The sequence below is a fragment of the Pinus tabuliformis genome, chromosome 4_2, assembly GCF_031772625.1.
Source record: "Pinus tabuliformis cultivar Carrire ecotype Pingquan chromosome 4_2, CPIR1, whole genome shotgun sequence".
Taxonomy (NCBI): domain Eukaryota; kingdom Viridiplantae; phylum Streptophyta; class Pinopsida; order Pinales; family Pinaceae; genus Pinus; species Pinus tabuliformis.
In genome coordinates this window covers 357,306,855-357,326,305 of record NC_142304.1, presented here as the reverse complement: position 1 = coordinate 357,326,305, position 19,451 = coordinate 357,306,855, and the positions used below count along the sequence as shown (strand labels likewise).

The 19,451-nt window shown below is 35.6% G+C and overlaps 1 pseudogene; it reads right to left on the bottom strand.

Annotated features, from left to right (window-relative positions):
• Positions 1-11,950: 11,950 nt before the first annotated feature.
• Positions 11,951-19,078, bottom strand: LOC149169394 (peroxidase 72-like; annotated as a pseudogene).
• Positions 19,079-19,451: the final 373 nt, after the last annotated feature.

The window sequence follows — 19,451 nt, the reverse complement described above, 5'->3', positions numbered from 1 at the left end:
TTAGATAAAAAATAAATCCATCCTGTATTTTGAAGAATTGGTTGAAACTCTTGGTGTAAATAAGTTACTTCAAGATCATAAGGTTCATCTTTGGCTGTCATTTCCATTATTTGAGTATGTGCACTTCAAATTTGTATGAGTATCATAAGTAACAAATTACTCATATGTCGATATTAAGTTATCGAGAATGTATTTAAAACATTTATAATAGATACTATATTGTGGGGAAATTGCAGTTTTTGAAAACATCTATGTCTGTAACTATCACTAATTCAAAAGAAGTATGAAGAACATGTTGTATATGTCACTCAAATTTCTTAGAAAATAATTTGATAACATATAAAGATCATATAAAAATCCTATTGTTGAACTTTAAACATTTTTATGTCAATACTCATTCATGAGAAGAATAAAAATCAAGATGTTTCTCATGGAAAAATTGATGAAAATATACACTGTATGAGACTTGAACATACTTTGTTGAAAAACAACTTTTACTTTGTGAGAGGAGGTTAGCATATCAGTGTTCCAAAGCATAGCAGTGTATGGTGCTTACAATGTACAGTGGCATGGTAGGGAAATTTCAAATGTAAAAGTTAGAGAGGCAAAGTATAATGTTTAGAATAGAGCATATGTTTTCACAACAAATTATATGGAACAAACATTTGTTGCTAAGTATAAGAGGTCAAAAATATAGAAGTTTTTGCTCTTGGTTAAGAGTCAATTCAAGGATTATTATCAGGATATGTGTATATAGAGGTAATGAAATTAATTTCCAGTGTATGATAAGGATGTAATTGTAGAGAAGTAGTGGGATAGATTGTGATAATTATTAGATGAAATATTTATCAGGATAATGAAATGATGGTTATATAATAGTAATTATGGATAGGATAGATAGGTAATGTAGATACAAAATTTTTGTACAATGATTAAAAGTCCAATTCAAGTATGAAGTTGGGATTTAAAAGTGTTAATGTAGACAAAAATGACCAAAAGAGTTTTAGAAGAAACTTTTAAAGGTATTTATAAAAAGGTAAATGGTAAATAAAAAGGTATCATTATTGATTTCAATTTTGATTATTAACAAAATTCAAAGTATTGAAATATTATTCTTAGCATAATTGATACCATATAAATAATTGTTGGTATCTTCAATCATGTTGCTTTAAAGTCTTCAACTCTTCACTTGTTAGTTAATAGTCTTCATTTATTGATTGGAGCTTCTAATTGCATACTTTTTAGACTATCCTTGAAGGCTTTAATTGTAGGCTAAATTATTTTATGTTGCCATATATGACTATAACTCCATTCCTTTTGAAATGGATGATGATAAAATCTTGTTCCCTTTTGAATGGATAATGAAACTTACGCTTTTATGGAGTGGATGTTCAAATGATTTCCTTCTTATTTCTTATTTGGATAATAAATAAGTCTCCTAAAGACTTAAAATAGAATGTTCAACCTCGTTAGTCGACAACTATAATGCTTTATAGAAATTTATATACAATAGCTACTGAGCTTCTGAAAATACGATACATGTTCTTGTTTGTAGGTATCCTATTTAGATAAATATTTGCTCCTAATAGGAAATCACTAACAATTTTCAACGTTGATTACAAGACATAGATGAATCTAGCAACCACTTGGAAGTTAATTTTATTATGAATTTTAATTGGCCGATTTCTTCGTTTTCTAATGAAAATTAAAGTATCGATTATGCCATTAACTTGTATTTTCACAAGTGAACTTATTTTATTTTTTCCCTTTTTTCATATATATGTGTGTGTGTGTGTGTGTGTGTTATTTTTTATCTTTTTGCTATTTTTTATATTTTAAAATTAAATTCAAGATGGAAGAGGAGTAGAGTATACTCCTTTCAAGTAAAACTTACATCTCATATTGATGATAGTGTAGGGAAATAAAATAATTTTAATTGATCGGCCTGTTGAATAGTTTTAAACTATGACCATTGACCACAGATGAAACTCCTTCCCTTCCAATTTCATTTATTTGTGTCGAAATATTATCAAATACTTCCTGTGTATCATAAGGGCCATGCAAATGAGTGGTGAATTGACATTAAATTCCTTAAATTTGGAATCAAAGAGGAAAACCTAGTCATTGACTTTGAACTGATTTATCTTAATGAACTCGTCATCTCACTTCATTCTTTGTTTTTGAACCAAAATATTTTGGTGGAGATATTTAAGTTGAATTTCATCTAACTCATTTAATTGCACTATTAATTTCTTTTGAGCTTAAGTTAAGTCCATTCTTAATTCAACAACAATTCTAATATTTTGAATTTGAAATTTAGTAGGAATAAGGACTTACATACCATATATCAATTCATAGGAAATAAAAACAATGATATTTTCCCATGTTGTCTTATAGGTCCATAAATCTTTTGGATGTTGATCTACCTAGTCCTTCCAATGAAGTTGGATTGTCTTTCTCATGATTGCTTCCAAGACTTTTATGCTGACTCCACTTGACTATTGACTGACAAATGATAAGGAGAAGACTTACGATGCTTAATTTTGTGCTTTTCAATAATTCATTTCATGATCCTTGAGGTAAATTGCAAATTTCACTCCTTAGTTAGTATTGATTTCTCTTGGGACCCAAAATATGAAATAAATGTCTTCAAATAAGAAATTTATTATGGCGTTTTCTATTATTGAGGTCAGGGATTTCTCTTCCACCCACTTGTTCACATAATTAGTGAAAACAAATATATATTTCTTTCCTTTAAGTGAAGGATATGTAGATAGTACACATTATAGATCCCATTCGTCAAAATGCTCCACAAGAAGTTGTGAATAAAGGGGAATCTGATTTGCTACTATTGGTAGACCCATTCATTCACAACTATCACAACTTCTCAAATTATTATTAGCATTTCTAAAGAGAGTTGGCCAATAGTATATGAGGTGCAATATTTTGTAAGAAGATCTCTTATTTGAAAAATTCCCACCACATGGTTCATCATAATATGATTTCAAAAATCCAAATATTTCATCTTCTCTAACACATCTATGAACTTGTATAACTACGTTTGTATAGAAAATATATCCTTTGATCCAAAACTATCTAGCACATTATTTGATCATTTTATTCTCTCTTGGGGAGAAAAATTCAATGGTAACTTCCATGTGGAAAAATAACTAGCTATATTTGAAAACGATGGAGCTATAATAAATATATCGAATAAATTATCATATGGGATAGAATCTACTACTAGAACATTCTCACTAGGATTATTAATGTGAGAAAGAAATTATGCCACTTGAATTTCCTTTATAAGTCGATCTATGACAGTAATTTTGAACTCATACAATAGTAATAACCGTCACGTGACTCTACTTTTAGCAATAGGTTTATCCATTAAATACGTAATGATAGAATGGTCTATATGGACAAAGAATTTGTAGTCAGTAATATTGTGTCAAAATTTATTAACAACATCATATAACTACTAACATCTCCTTTTCTGTAATCGTATAATTGAGTTCAACATAAGTTAAATTTTTACTAATAAAGTAGATATCATAGGTTTAAAGGTTTTCCTTTTGACCTAGGACTACTCTTACTATTGTATGAGATGCATTTGTTCAGATGTGAAATGATAAGGTCAATTTTTGACTTCTCAATACTAGCGTTGTTGAGATTTTTTCCTTAAGAGTTTGGAAAGTAGTTTGACAATTAGTATCACAATAAAATTTGATGTCTTTAACAAGTAATTTAAAAAAGTGTAAAGCTATTTTACAAACAAAAATAACAATAATAACTTTTATATCCTAGATTTTTTTAACTTTTCATTGGGTTGATGGAATTGGCCATTTGATAATAACCTATATTTTTCCCAGATCTACCTTTATCCCTATAACATACACATGATAGCTTAATACAATTCACTAAGTTAGTAACATAAAGAACTTTTCATTACTAAGGGATTAATTTGTTTCCAAGCATCTTATTAAATCTTTCTCCAAATTAACTAAATCATATTAAAAGACTCTTCATATCCATAAAAGTATTCCATGTATACCTCTACTCATTCATGCATTAAATCAACAAAAATAGCCACGATTTCCCTTTGGAAGTAGCAGGTGCATTAGGAAATCGAAATGGTGGTACTTTATAATCCTATGTTCTCCAAAGACATGTGAATTTTTTTTCTCATGGTCTTTTAGAACTATTTTAATATGAATATAGCCACCAAATCCATCAAGAAAGAGAATAAATTCTTTCCGGCTAATGTATCCAAGACTTGGTAGATAAAAGATAAAGAAAAATTATATTTTAGAAATGATTTTTTCCCAATAATCTACAAATACTCAACATTTCCCATTCTTTTTAGGTAGCACTACTAAAAGAGAAAACCACTAATGATCAAAGATTGGATATATAAAGTTTAGTTTCTATAATTTTTGAAGTTATGTTTTGACTATCTCTTCCAGCATTGTGTTCATTATTCTATGTGGTTTTCTAACAATTTTAGCATTACCCTCTATATAAATATGATGTGTACAAGTATCTGGATGGACAATTTGCATATATGTGTAGTCATAGGATCAAAATGCATTGGAATACTTTCATAATAATTGAATTAATTATTGTTCTTGGGATTCTTCCAAGGTAAAACTATTGTTTGAACATTTTCTACCGTAGATTTCAATGACTTTATTATGAGAAAATGACACCGAGTTTACTCGAAACATTATTTGAAATAGAGATTGTAAAGAATTCCTTATACAAGTTTCCTGAAAAAATTTCCTCAACAGGTTATTAATGGAGACTTGTTGAAAAGTTCTAAATTGATTCATTTGATTTTGATTGGAAATAAAGTGATTAAGTAAATTTTCATCATTTTCTTTTTTAAAATGAGGAATAGCAGGAATAGCTAGAAGATATTGAATAATTTCTTCTTTCGAACCTTTTTTTCTTCAAACCATGACATATGTTTCCAATTCACTTAAACAATTAATACGATGATAAAGTGTAAGTTATTTACCTTTTTTAATCTTTTGAAATGGTCATTATTATATATATATATATATATATATATATATATATATATATATATATATATATATATATATATAATGAAAACATCAAGTATGGCCAACCAAGGTCTGCCGAGGATTAAGGGATGCTTTCCAAAAATATCCTTCGATTGAAGAATTACAAAATCAATAAGATATTCCTATGAATATAAAGATACAATAATATAATCAACTACACCCTCAATCTTTACCCTGGATCTATTTACTAAATCAATATTATAGGTGTAGGTCAAAGACTAGATATATTTGTTGAGATTTTCTGTTTGAAGTGAAATAGGCAGAAATCTCTGTAGGTGACAACAATAGGAATTCAGCTCCTAGATTAGCTCCAGGTTGTTGGGAGGGAGTTAATCCCTCCTATATTTGATGTGAGTGAGTTAATGAGGCTTTTAGATTCTCTATGCTATATAACAGGCAACCATTCGGATGGTTTGCTAAGAGAGTGAGAGTTTTTGTGAGGATTTCATGATGTAATCTCCTACTTGATTAATAAATTCCTGATGCCTATGTTTGGTGGACGTAGCCCAGATTGGTTGAGTGAACCACGTTAAACACGGTGTCATATGTGCTTGATATTCTGTTGTGTGTTTATTTGATTTAGCTGTGCATCTGGGACCAACAATTGGTATCAGAGCTCAAGGTGGAGCGCTGGCTGTGCTGGAGCGCTGGCTGTGAGGGAGCTGTGTATGACGTGCTGGTGGAAGACGCCTTGTTCTCTTACCTGTGTGCGTGGTGGTATATTCAGTTCTTTGCTGCGCGGAAGAGACCAGACCTGCGTGCTGGTGCGTTCACAGCCTCCGTGCGCGCTGATACCTGGTGCGTTTACTGTGCGGTGCGCCTGAATGGTATGTCTCTATTGCGTGGAGCCTGAACGGCATGTTCATTATTGCGTGAATGGTATGTTCATTATTGGAGTTTAATGTACCATAAGTTAACGCTAGCTTTGCTTTGTTCGTTCTATTTAAGATCTTTCATGTGTGACAAGTGGCTGATATGAATGCCCTCAGCTTTGCTATCGAAATATAGTTTTAAGACTGGACGATATATTAAACAGAAATGTTCAACCAAAACAAGATGGATGGCATATGTTCTGTTTCGAACAAAATACTTTAGCATGAGTTTCATAGAGTGATATACATTTTCATCAAAATAAGAGTTAAAGGAGCACAAACTGATGTTCTGATAAATAAACAGTTAAGCTCCAGGGGCGCATTGCTGTTATCAGATTTTTTGAAAGGGCGGCTGGATTTGCTGCAAATTGGTTTTTTATTTGAATTGCTTTCATATTGTGAATTGGGATATCAGCCAACATTGGGTTGATTGCTGGCGCGTGGTTGCATGAAAGGGATGTAATTTTGCACGGGCAAATTTTTTTTTATTATTGTTTAAAATCAAGGCATAGGCAGTTTTTTTTGTTGTGTAAAAACAAAGGCATAGGCAATTTTTTTTTTAAATTGTTGGTATTTAAACGTTGGTATTGGAGATTATTGTGTTTTTTTGCTGATACAAATGGAGAAAACTCAAAGTGCCCGGTTTGAAATTGAGAAATTTAATGGCAAGAATAATTTTGAGATCTGGAAGGTGAAGATGCACGATCTGCTCGTTCAACAAGGTGTGGCGAAAGCACTGTTGGGGAAAAACAAAAGACCTCCTTCCATGACGGAGGATGAATGGGATGAGATGGACGATAGAGCTCTGAGCGCAATTCGGTTATGTCTGGCGGACGATGTTCTGTTCAACATTGTGTTAGAGAAAACCGCCGCAGGCCTGTGGTCGAAGCTTGAGAAGCTCTATATGACGAAATCTTTGACAAATCAGATTCTCCTGAAACGGCAGCTTTACGATTTGCGGATGAAAGAAGGTACCTCAATTGCTGATCACCTGAATGTTTTTAATACCTTACTGGTGCAATTAGACAGTCTAGATGTGAAATTTGATTCAGAGGATAAGGCAATAACTCTATTGTGTTCATTTCCCGAATCCTGGGATCACTTTGTTACTTCCATAAGCTTTACTACATCAGACATCCTTGAGTTTGACGATATTGTTGGAGCCTTGTTGGCTGAGGAGACGAGGAAGAGGTCGAATGCAGACACCTCTACATCAGAGGTAATGATGGCCAGAGGTCGCTCACAAGAGAGACACTCCGAGGGAAAGCATAGCGACTCTTGCTCAAAGTCCAAAGGAAAGAAGCCAAAGGTGAAGTGCTGGCATTGTCGCAAGGCTGGACATCTGAAAAAGGATTGCTGGAAGCGAAAGCAGGCTGCTAAAGAAGGCTCTTCGACAGAAAAGAAGGAAGCCAACACCACAGATACAGGTTCAGTATCTGGTTCAGGTATGAGTGATGAGGTATTGTCTGTTAATGTTTCAAAACATGATCAACATTGGTTGTTAGATTCCGGGGCATCTAACCACATGTGTATTCATAAAGATTGGTTTAAAACATATAGATCAGTTGATGATGGAGTCGTGTACATGGGTAATGATGTCACTTGCAGTATTGTTGGAATAGGAAGTATACAACTACAAATGTTTGATGGCACAACCAAATTGTTAACTGATGTGAGACATGTACCAGATCTAAGAAAAAATCTAATTTCATTAGGAGCACTGGATACGAATGGATATAAAACTGTAATTCAAGGTGGAGTTATGAAAATCTATAAAGGTATTTTACTAGTGATGAAGGCTAAGAAGGTTGGAAATCTTTTTCAATTAGAAGGTAGAACTAGGTCAGATCATGTGTCGGTGTCTAAACGGGACAGCAGTTCCATTCGCCTATGGCATCAAAGGTTGGGCCATATGAGCGAACGGGGGTTGAAAATTTTGGCTGACTGCAAGTTACTTCCTAATCTAAGATCTGGAAAGTTAGATTTTTGTAAACATTGTTTGTTTGGTAAACAAAGTAAGCAAAAGTTTAAAACAGGCAAACATACTAGTAAAGGAATACTTGATTATATCCATTCAGATGTTTGGGGTCCAGCCCCTACAGTGTCATATGGTGGCTCGTCATATTTTTTATCGTTTATTGATGACTTTTCTAGAAAAGTGTGGGTCTACATGTTGAAAAGGAAGTCTGATGTTTTTACAGTTTTCAAGCAGTTTAGAGCATTGGTAGAAAACAACACCGGTAGAACTATAAAATGTTTAAGAACTGACAATGGTGGTGAGTTTTCCTCCAAGGAGTTTGATAGCTATTGCAAGGATGCAGGGATCGAGAGACATAAGACCACGGTTTATACTCCTCAGCAGAATGGAGTTGTTGAACGCATGAACAGGACTCTTCTAGAGAGAGCAAGATGTATGCTGAGTAACGCTGGGTTGCAAAAGGAGTTGTGGACTGAAGCAGTGGCAACAGCTTGTTATGTGATAAACCGATCTCCTTCAACGGCGATAGGCTGCAAGGTTCCGCAAGAGGTATGGAAAGGACACCCTTGTGATTATTCTAAACTCAAAGTGTTTGGTTGTGAAGCATATGCTCTAGTGCCTAAACATCAGCGAACTAAATTAGATCCAAAGTCTAAAAGGTATATCTTTGTTGGGTATGGTGATGGAACAAAGGGATATAGATTGTGGGATCCTACTACCCGCAAAATCATCATCAACAGAGATGTAAAGTTTAATGAATCCTCTCTTGAACAGTTAGATGTAGATAGAAGATTGAAACATGATGATGTATTTGATTTCCAGCACATTCAGTTTGACAGCATTTCTAATGATAGTCATAACGACCATAGTTCAGATTCTAGTCTTGAACAGGTTTCAGAATCAGACTATGAACAGGGTTCAGATGGAGGTCATGAACAGGTCTCAGATGGCGATCATGAAGAAGTTCCTACAGATGATAGAGAGCCAATTGTGGAAGCACCAGAAACATTCTTAAGGAGGTCTACAAGGATCAAACGCCCTCCAAGAAGGTATGATGAACATGTTACTTCAGTTTCTTTGACCGCTAATGATGATGAACCTTTGTGTTATCAGGAAGTTGTAGAAGGTTCAAATAGTGACAAGTGGAAAGCAACCATGAAGGACGAAATGATGGCCTTAAGTAAGAATGGTACATGGGATCTGGTTGAGCTTCCGAAAGGCAGGAAAACTGTGGGGTGTAAATGGGTTTTCAAGATGAAACGGGGTGTGAATGATACGGAGGACAGGTACAAAGCACGGCTGGTTGCAAAAGGGTTTTCTCAGAAAGCTGGTATTGACTTTCATGAGATTTTTTCACCAGTGGTTAAAATTGTTTCAATTAGAATTGTGTTAGCATTAGTGGCTTTGCTTGATTTAGAGTTGCAGCAGTTAGATGTTAAGACTGCATTTCTACATGGTGACTTAGATGAGGAAATATATATGGAACAACCGGAAGGGTTTGTTCACCATCGCAATGAGAAATTTGTCTGTAGGCTCAAGAAGTCATTATATGGCCTGAAGCAGTCGCCTCAGCAGTGGTACAAGAAGTTTGATTCTTTCATGTTGAGTCAGAAATATGTTAGAAGTGAATATGATCATTGTGTTTATTTTAAACAGTTGAATAATGGCATGTTCATTATCTTGGTATTGTATGTTGACGATATGCTTTTAGCAAGAAAAAGCATTGAAGAAATCAACAGGTTGAAGGCTCAGATGGCAAGGACATTTGATATGAAAGATCTAGGAGCAGCAAGACAGATTTTGGGCATGGAGATTTTCAGAGACATGAGTAATGGTAAGCTGTGGCTATCACAACAGAAGTATGTTGAGAAAATACTTTGGAGGTTTGGTATGAATAATGTGAAGCCTGTGTCAGTCCCTTTAGCTTCCCATTTTAAGCTTTCTTCGAGTTTATGTCCTAATACAGATGAAGAAAAGGATTATATGTCTCGAATTCCATATGCCAATATAGTAGGGTGTTTAATGTATGCGATGGTTTGTACTCGACCAGATATTTCACATGCAGTTGGGGTTGTCAGCAGGTACATGGAAAATCCGGGTAAAGAACACTGGTCAGCAGTGAAATGGGTGCTTCGGTATTTGAGAGGCACAAGTAGTTATTGTATCACTTACAATAAGGGTAGTGAATCTATTTGCGGGTATGTTGATTCTGATTTTGCAGGTGATTTGGATAAGAGAAGGTCAACTTCAGGGTATGTCTTTACTCTTGCAGGTGGAGCTATTAGCTGGATGTCAAAGCTACAAAACATTGTTGCTATATCCACTACTGAAGCAGAATACATTGCTACTTCGCATGCTTGCAAAGAGGCAGTATGGTTGAAAGGTTTGCTTGGTGAGTTTGGTAGGTTACAGGACAACATCAGGTTACTTTGTGATAGTCAAAGTGCAATACATTTGGCTAAGAATCCGGCCTATCATAGTAAATCAAAGCATATACCGATCAAGTACCATTTTGTAGGACAGGTTATCACTGAAAGGGGAGTCTCTCTTGAAAAGGTGCATACAAAGGAAAACTGTGCAGACATGTTCATGAAACTAGTTTTGTTAGAGAAGCTACGCTGGTTTTTGGCTTCTCTTGGCTTGCAGAAAAGATAAAATAATAATAACAAGGCATCAGGCGAATTGTTGTCAAGGTGGAGATTGTTGAGATTTTCTGTTTGAAGTGAAATAGGCAGAAATCTCTGTAGGTGACAACAATAGGAATTCAGTTCCTAGATTAGCTCCAGGTTGTTGGGAGGGAGTTAATGCCTCCTATATTTGATGTGAGTGAGTTAATGAGGCTGTTAGATTCTCTATGCTATATAAAAGGCAACCATTCGGATGGTTTGCTAAGAGGGTGAGAGTTTTAGTGAGGATTTCATGATGTAATCTCCTGTTTGATTAATAAATTCCTGATGCCTATGTTTGGTGGACGTAGCCCAGATTGGTTGGGTGAACCACGTTAAATACTGTGTCATATGTGCTTGATATTCTGCTGTGTGTTTATTTGATTTAGCTGTGCATCTGGGACCAACAATATTCAAATTCTTGATTCATTCCATTGTCATTACATTAATATTTGCACCTAAATCAATTGAAGTTTTTAGAATAAAAATATTGCTGACAGGAATTGTAACCATTGGCACAAGTGGATCGACATATTTTTCTATTGTAATTTTTATTGACATTAAGCTACATAAATTTCCAACAACATGTATTGTTAGTGGTTATGTTCATTTTCTTCATGACCTCTTTAGATGTAATTCCTCGAATGTTTTTCCATAGATTAGAGCATTTATTGTCGCTTGCTAGTACACAGGATACATTCATGATTCATCCCGCACTTACTAATATTAATCGAAATTGTTTGCATGACCTAAACAACCCTACAAAGAAAGATGTTAACAACTCATTCATTGCCATAATTGTCATGCCAAGACTACTTCCGTACGACTTCAATTTGGACGTCAGGTTTTATGAACTCCATCAATAAAATTCGGTAAACTTTTAAACTTAAATGATGAATTCCCTAAAACGTGATGGCAACTTCTATTTAAAATACTATCTATTTTTTTAAACAATTTAAAGATTAGCATCACTTTGATATTCAAATGACGTATACCACCTTCACGAAACCCCAAAATTCCATTTTATTTAATTTTTAATTTTATTTTGGGAAAGCACTATCAGTTGAAAAAGGGCACAGAGAAATCAAATATGGTGAATCTCAAGATCTTGATATATTGATTGAACCACATTGCTTCGATTGTGTGCAGATACTTCTTACATGGCAATTTCATGTGAAGGTTGAACTAATTTCCGTAATTGTCTCACCCTATTTGAAACTGAATAGTCTACTCATGACATAATTATTATAGATGTGAATGCGCTCGAAAGAATTATTTTGTAATACATTTTGATGACAGCTACAAAGGGGAACATAAGATAAAGCAATGTAAATCAAGTTCTGATCAACTAAGAACAGTACGACAGTTCACCCTGATTTCTCCCATGGTGCCTGTAAGAGGGCTGATGTCCCCCATCTTTACCATGGATTTTGCAAGCTGTTGGAGAAAGAGACTTCATTTTCTACATAAGCCTTCACTGTTTCCATCGTCGTCCCTTGGCCCTTGCCGAACAATTCTTCGTCTGACTTCAACAATCCATACCCGCTCAGCAAGTTCTTGAAGTAGTAGTTGTCGAATTTCGTAGGACTTACAAAATCCAATGCTGACAAGTTATTATCTCCTCCCGATTTCCGCCACCCAGATATGAGCCGACTATAGTAAAATTTGCCCAGGCTGGAGTCTGCCTGCGCATTTCCACTCTGGTTGTAAAGCCTCTACCTGAAACTTGTGCATCGAGATTGGTCGATCGTGTGACTTCCTGCGTAATTGGCATTTGCATTTGTATGTCATTAATTAATAATCTCCACTTAATATTGGATGCTACAAAACGAAATGAATGAACTGCAAATTATGATGCTACAAGTTATAAATACGATATATAAATACCTGAAAGTGCCACCAAGTCTACCTCATCCAGACCCTCGCGTTTAAACTTAGTAATGAGTGAGAGTCTGGAGAGTTGAGTTGGGCGCTAGGATATTGTTGTTCGACCCATTCAAACTTGCACTCCTAGAGTTTCTTCTCCCCATTAAAACTTCCCAACCCAGGCCTCCACTCTGATATTATTCATTTATAACATATCACTAGGAACTATTAGTTACTAGATTATAATATTGTTATGGAAATCAAGTGCTAGCAAAGAGATCTATATATGTTACACTGAGATACTGGGTAGTAAAGAGATTAGTATATGATTTATTACTAGGACCACCGAGTCACGAGCTGAAATAGTAAGAATATTTGCATAGGATACAATTTTGGGATAGGCCTTCTCCAGCTCACTTTTAATCTGATAAATGACTTCAAATCCTTTGGCAGAGTTATTGTTGGGATTTGATCTCTTCTCACTCACAACGGTTGAATGGTTGGGAATTTTCTGTTTAATTCCAAAACAAATAATGAACAGAGGATAATGCTTTGTTTTACCTTGTAAATCTTCACACTACTGTGTAAGAAAAAAAATTATTTTTACATCTAGTGCTGTGCATTACATTTCATATTAACCAACAAAAAACTTTCCTGCACTGTTGTGCATTACAATAAAGATTACATTTACACTACTGTATTTTTCACATGCGCAACACTGCGTGTGCTTCCCCTTGCATTTCATTACACATGTCTCAAAGAAAAAATAAAACAACTAACATAACAATACATATGTTTTACTTGTGTCATAAAACAAAAAACTACACCCGTGGATAAAAAACTAATAAAATTAAAAACTTACCTACATTTACCAATCCACAGTAAATTACATTTACTGTTTTACTAACATTTACTGTTTTACTGACGAAACTGGCGGTAAATGAAACTTTTACTCCACGTCAATTTCATGTTGCAGGCTGTACTTCAATCATTGAATTATGCGATTTGCGATTTGATCGCATCGCAAAATCACATTCGGCGCAAAACAGGGGGAGGCACGACACATATGGTTGTGATTTGCGATATGTGATCGGATCGCATCGCAACATCACAGCGGAAGAATTCAAGTGATCAGATGGAGGCGGTGAGCATGCATGCGATTTGCGATCTGCGATAAGATCGCATCGCAAAGTAAAATAGAGCTGCAGTTCAAATTATTATTTCAACACTCCCCTTTAATTTCAATTGCTGGGTTATCAGTCATACCTAGACATTTCCTCAAAAATTCAAAACTTTTTTGTCCCAATGGTTTGGTCAAAATGTCTGCAACCTGCTCCTGAGTCCTGCAATGTTTTAAGACAATTTCTCCATTGTTTACGAATTCCCTGATGTAATGAAACTTTGTATCAATGTGTTTCGTTCTCTTATAAAACACTGAATTCTTGAATAATGCAATAGCTGAGCTATTGTCATAAAAAATTACCATTCCTTTTGCCTGCTCTTGGCCTAAGCTCCTTAACATTCTTCTCATCCAAACTGCTTGACATGCTGCTACTGTAGCTGCCACATATTCTGCCTCTTCTATAGACAATGCTACAATAGGCTATTTCTTAGAAGCCCATGAAATGGCTCCTGAACTCATCTACACTTCCAGCCCAATCACTATCAGTGTATCCAATTAAATCTCAACATTCTGAGACAGTATATAAAATACCAAACTGTTTAGTACCTTTAACATACCTCAGAATCCTTTTTGCTACCTGCCAATGTGCTTCTTTTGGCCTCTCCATGAATCTGAAAATTAAACTAACAGCGAGCATTATATCCGACCTAGTTGCAGTCAAATACATTAGGCTGCCAACTATGCTCTTATACAAGCTAGGATCAAAATCTTTGTTGTTGTCCTCTTTGCTGAGTTTCAATCCCATCACTGTGGGAGTGATTGCTGCCTTGCTCTCCTGCATGTCAAATCTTTCCAACACTTCATCAACATATTTTGCCTGTGAGATAAAAATCCCATTTTCATTTTGATCTACTTCTATTCCTAAGAAGTATCTCAGCAAACCTATGTCAGCCATTTCAAATTCTTCTTTCATGAATCTTTTGAAATTTTCAACAAGATGATCATCATTACCTGTGAAAATAACATCGTCAACATATAACACAACAATCAGTATTTTACCATCTTTTTCTTTGATGTAGAGGGTGGGTTCTCCCTCACACTTCTCAAATCCTTTTTCCAGTAGATAAGATTCTATCCTGCTGTACCACGCTCTTGCCGCTTGCTTCAACCCATACAGAGCTTTCTTCAATCTGCACACTTTGTGCTCTTGGCCTTTCTTTTCATAGCCTAGAGGTTGTTCAATGTAAACCTTTTCCATTAACACTCCATTTAGGAATGCTGACTTCACGTCCATTTGGTAAACTTTCCACTTGTTTTGTGCTGCTATGGACATCACTGCTCTCACGGTTTCCATTCTTGCAACCGGTGCGAAAGTTTCCTCATAGTCCCTCCCATACTGCTGCTTGTATCCTTTGAAAACCAGCCTTGCCTTGTGTCTTTCTATTTGTCCTTCAGCATTACTCTTGGTCTTGTAGACCCATTTGACTCCAATGACTTCTTTTCCTTTTGGTAGTTCAACCAAATCTCATGTCTTGTTTCTCTCTATGGCATTGATCTCTTCATCCATAGCTTCTATCCATTTCCTATCCTTAATTGCATCTTCGAAATGAATAGGGTCATCAACGTGACAATATAAAGCAAATAAAGAATTCATACCTTCATCATAAATGTCACTTAAATTTATGAATTTCTTACCTCTTTCATTTGGTGTGCAAGTGCTCGAAGAAGCACTTGAATTTCCTCCTTGTGGTGTGCTTGGAGAAGCACTTTCACTTCTACTCAAGGGTGTCTCTTGTTGTCCTTGTGTTGGCACTGTTGTTTGGGGATGTATTTCGGCCATCTCTTCATCATCTTCATCATGAAGCAAACAATTTTTAACATTCACTATTTTCTCTATGCTTCCATCCCAAGCTTCCTCCTCAATGAATTGAACATCTCTACTCACAAAAAACTTCTTGGTAGATGGGATATACAACCTGTAAGCTTTGGATTCCTCACTGTAACCAATGAAAATACATTTCTCCCCTTTGATGTCCAACTTCCTCCTTAGCTAATTTGGAATGTGTGCATAAGCCACACATCCAAAAACTTTCATATGGGTGACTCCTTGCTTTCTCCCACTCCATGCTTCTTCCAGCACTTTGTTCATCAATGCTTTTGTAGGGCATCTATTCAGAATATACATTGCACAATGTACAGCTTCAGCCCAATAATCATTTGGCAAATGCTTTGCCTTTAGCATACTCCTTGCCATGTCCATGATTGTCCTATTCTTCCTTTCAACAACTCCATTTTACTGCGGGGTGTACCTAGCTGTAAACTGCTTATAGATTCCATTTTCTCTACAGAAACGTAGGAATTCCTTGGAGATATACTCACCTCCTCTATCAGTTCTTAGAACTTTGATATGAAACCCCCTTTGATTTTCTACAAGTGCTTTGAAATTGCGAAATTTTTCAAACACTTCACTTTTGTTCTTTAGAAGGTAAACCTAAGTTTTTCTAGTAAAATCATCAATGAATGTTAGAAAATATTGGCTGCCTACAAGTGCTGGAGCTTGCATTGGTCCACATAAGTCTGAGCGGACAATTTCTAAGGATGCTTTTGCCCTTATGCTTTTTCCTGATGGAAAACTTTCTCTATGTTGTTTTCCCAATATAGAACCTTCACAAAGGTTGTCTAGTTTCTCTATTAATGGTAATCCTCTTACCATTCCTTTTCTTCTCAACAAGTTAAGACCTCCAAAGTTGAGATGCCCAAATCTCAAGTGCCACAACCACTTTTTATCCTTTGGTTCGCTTTGGAAATCCTCTTGTGTAACTGCTGCAATTTCACCTCCATCTTTTAAAACTACTTTTATCCTGAGAGGGAACATCTTGTTCCTTGTCATCTTCACTTCAGCAATACATAGTTTGCTGGGTTTTCTATCCATGATGGTGTATACATCATTCTCAAAGAAAACATTGTAACCCTTTTGAACACGTTGTCCAATACTTAAGAGGTTACATTTCATTCCAGGAACATAATAGACATCTGCTGTGGTTTTCTTTTCACCTTTCTTTGTGAATATTTTTACTTCTCATTTTCTCATAACAGAAACTTTACTATCAGTCCCAAGTGTGACTTGTGATTTCACATTTTGATCTAAAACAGAAAACAGGGCTATGTTTTCTGTCATATGGTTACTACAACTGGAATCTAGAAACCATATATCTTCACTATTTGTTTCAGCCATGTTACAAGCTAAAACACATTATCTTAGCTGATATTTTCTCTAGTGATATTTGCACTAGATCTATTATTCATATCATGCTGCTTGTTCCTACATTCATTGGCATAATGCCCATATTTTTTACAATAATAACATTGGACATTGGATTTTTCATACCTTTGTCCTTGAGCATGATGTTGTCCACTTTGCTGGTTGCTGACTTGGCCTTGGTTCTGATTTGGATTGCTGCCTCTTCCTTGAGCATTTGCTGCACTGTTCCTTCCACCTCTATTTTAGCTTCTTCCTCTTCCTCTCTTGTTTCCTCTGCCTTGACCTCTTCCTCTTCCAAATGACATCTGGGTCATAAAGGCTTGTTCTAGAGATGAGTTTTCATTTCTACTCAACCTTCGCTCATGTGTTATCAGTAATGCATGAAGTTCACCAACTGAAAAGTTTGTGAAATCCTTTTTCTCTTTTATGGTGGTGACAATCACATCGAACTTTGAGGGTAGGACCCTCAACAGTTTCTCCACAATCCTCCTTTCTTCAAGAGTTTCACCATGAGATCTTATTTGTGTCACCAGACCAATCACCTTTGTGAAGAATGAGTCAATACTATCTCACTCCTTCATGCACAGATTCTCAAAATCTCTCCTCAACAACTGTAGTTTTGTTGTCTTCACTTTCTCCATGCATTGATAGGCTGTCTTGAGAGTTTCTTATGTTTCTTTGGATGTCTTAGCTGTTTCTATCCTTGGAAACACACTCTCATGCACTGCTTGATACAAAAATACGAGGGCTTTTGAGTCCTTCTTCTTATTGCTCTTCAACAGATCTTTCTCTGCCTAAGTTAATCTATTAAACTCATCTTCATCTCCTGGTTCTTCAAACCCATCTTCAACAAGTTCCCATAAATCTTGTGAGGCAAACAGGGCTCTCATGTTTATTGCCCAATAGTCATAGTTTTTTCCATTAAACTGTGGGAGCTGAGTATTAAAAATACCTATGCTAGTGCTGATGCTGGATCCAGCCATTCCTTTCACTCTCAGCTATGTTTCAAATATTTGATTGTGTATTTAAAAATCATTGAATGTCTTCAACAACAACAAATTTTTTTTTGAGAAATACCTGGATCCCTTATTGACTGAGTCTTCACTCTACTGAGAAGCTACTGCAGCAAGAAAATCCTTCCCTTCAGCTTCTTTGACACCTTCAAAGAGCCTGGACAAGCTCTGATACCACTGTTGGGAATTTTCTGTTTAATTCCAAAACAAATAATGAACAAAGGATAATGCTCTGTTTTACCCTGTAAATCTTCACATTACTGTGTAAGAAAAAAAAATTCTTTTTACATCTGGTGTTGCGCATTACATTTCATATTAACCAACAAAAAACTTTCCTGCACTGTTGTGCATTACAATAAAGATTACATTTACACTACTGTGTATTTTTCACATGCGTGCGCTTCCCCTTGCATTTCATTACATGTCTCAAAAAAAAAAACAACTAACATGACAATAAAGATGTTTTACATGTGTTATAAAACCAAAAACTATACCCGTGGATAAAAAACTAATAAAATTAAAAACTTACTTACATTTACCAACCCACAATAAATTACATTTACTGTTTTGACATTTACTGTTTTACTGACATTTACTATTTTACTCACAAAACTGGTCGTAAATGAAACTTTTACTCCACGTCAATTTCATGTTGCAGGTTGTACTTCAATCATTGAATTATGCAATTTCCGATTTGATCGAATCGCAAAATCTCATTCGGCACAAAACAGGGGGAGGCACGACACATATGGGTGCGATCTGCGATATGCGATCGGATCGCATCGCAACATCACATCGGAAGAATTCAAGTGATCAGATGGAGGCAGTGAGCATGCATGCGATTTGCGATCTGCGATAAGATAAATTATTATTTCAACATGAACGGTTATCCAACAGCAAAGATGCGTCGCACCCCTGTCATGCCATTAAAATTTCACCCATAAATACATACATTTTACTATTAAGCAATTAGATCAATGTGCATAAGGAAAATAATGGTGACTTGAACAAAACAATCATGGAAGTGAAGCTTCAACGACCGATTGAACTATTTTTTCTGCCATGGCACATGAATGGTCATAAAAATGTGGAATCAATTTACTAGAAGGCTGAGGGTACGACACCGGGAATGACATTACGAACGCCTGCAGCGAACAAAGTAGCAAAAGAGTGATAAGGGAGAGGCGGGGCGACATAGATATGGCCATCATTCTCATGAATGAACAAACTGAGATTTGGATGTATGAATGAACCCAGGAAACACGAAAGAAAGAAGAGGTTGTAGATCTTGGGTATATGGACGCTTCCTTATATAAAGGCATGGGCAGTACTCGACCGCGTTAACATTGAATTCAATGGAAGAAGACTGCTTAGCTACTCCACTCTACCACAACCTACGCGGCATGCTTGATTCATATCTTTAATTGTTACTAAAGAATTTTAAAGTCAACAAGAACGCAAATTTCCCCGTCGGTTGGCTATTAAAAACCTGAAGAAAATACGCGTGTCCCACTAAGTTTAAAGGTCAGGTGGCCATCTTTTTTGTTGTTCTTGTACTCCGTATATATAAAATTCAAATTC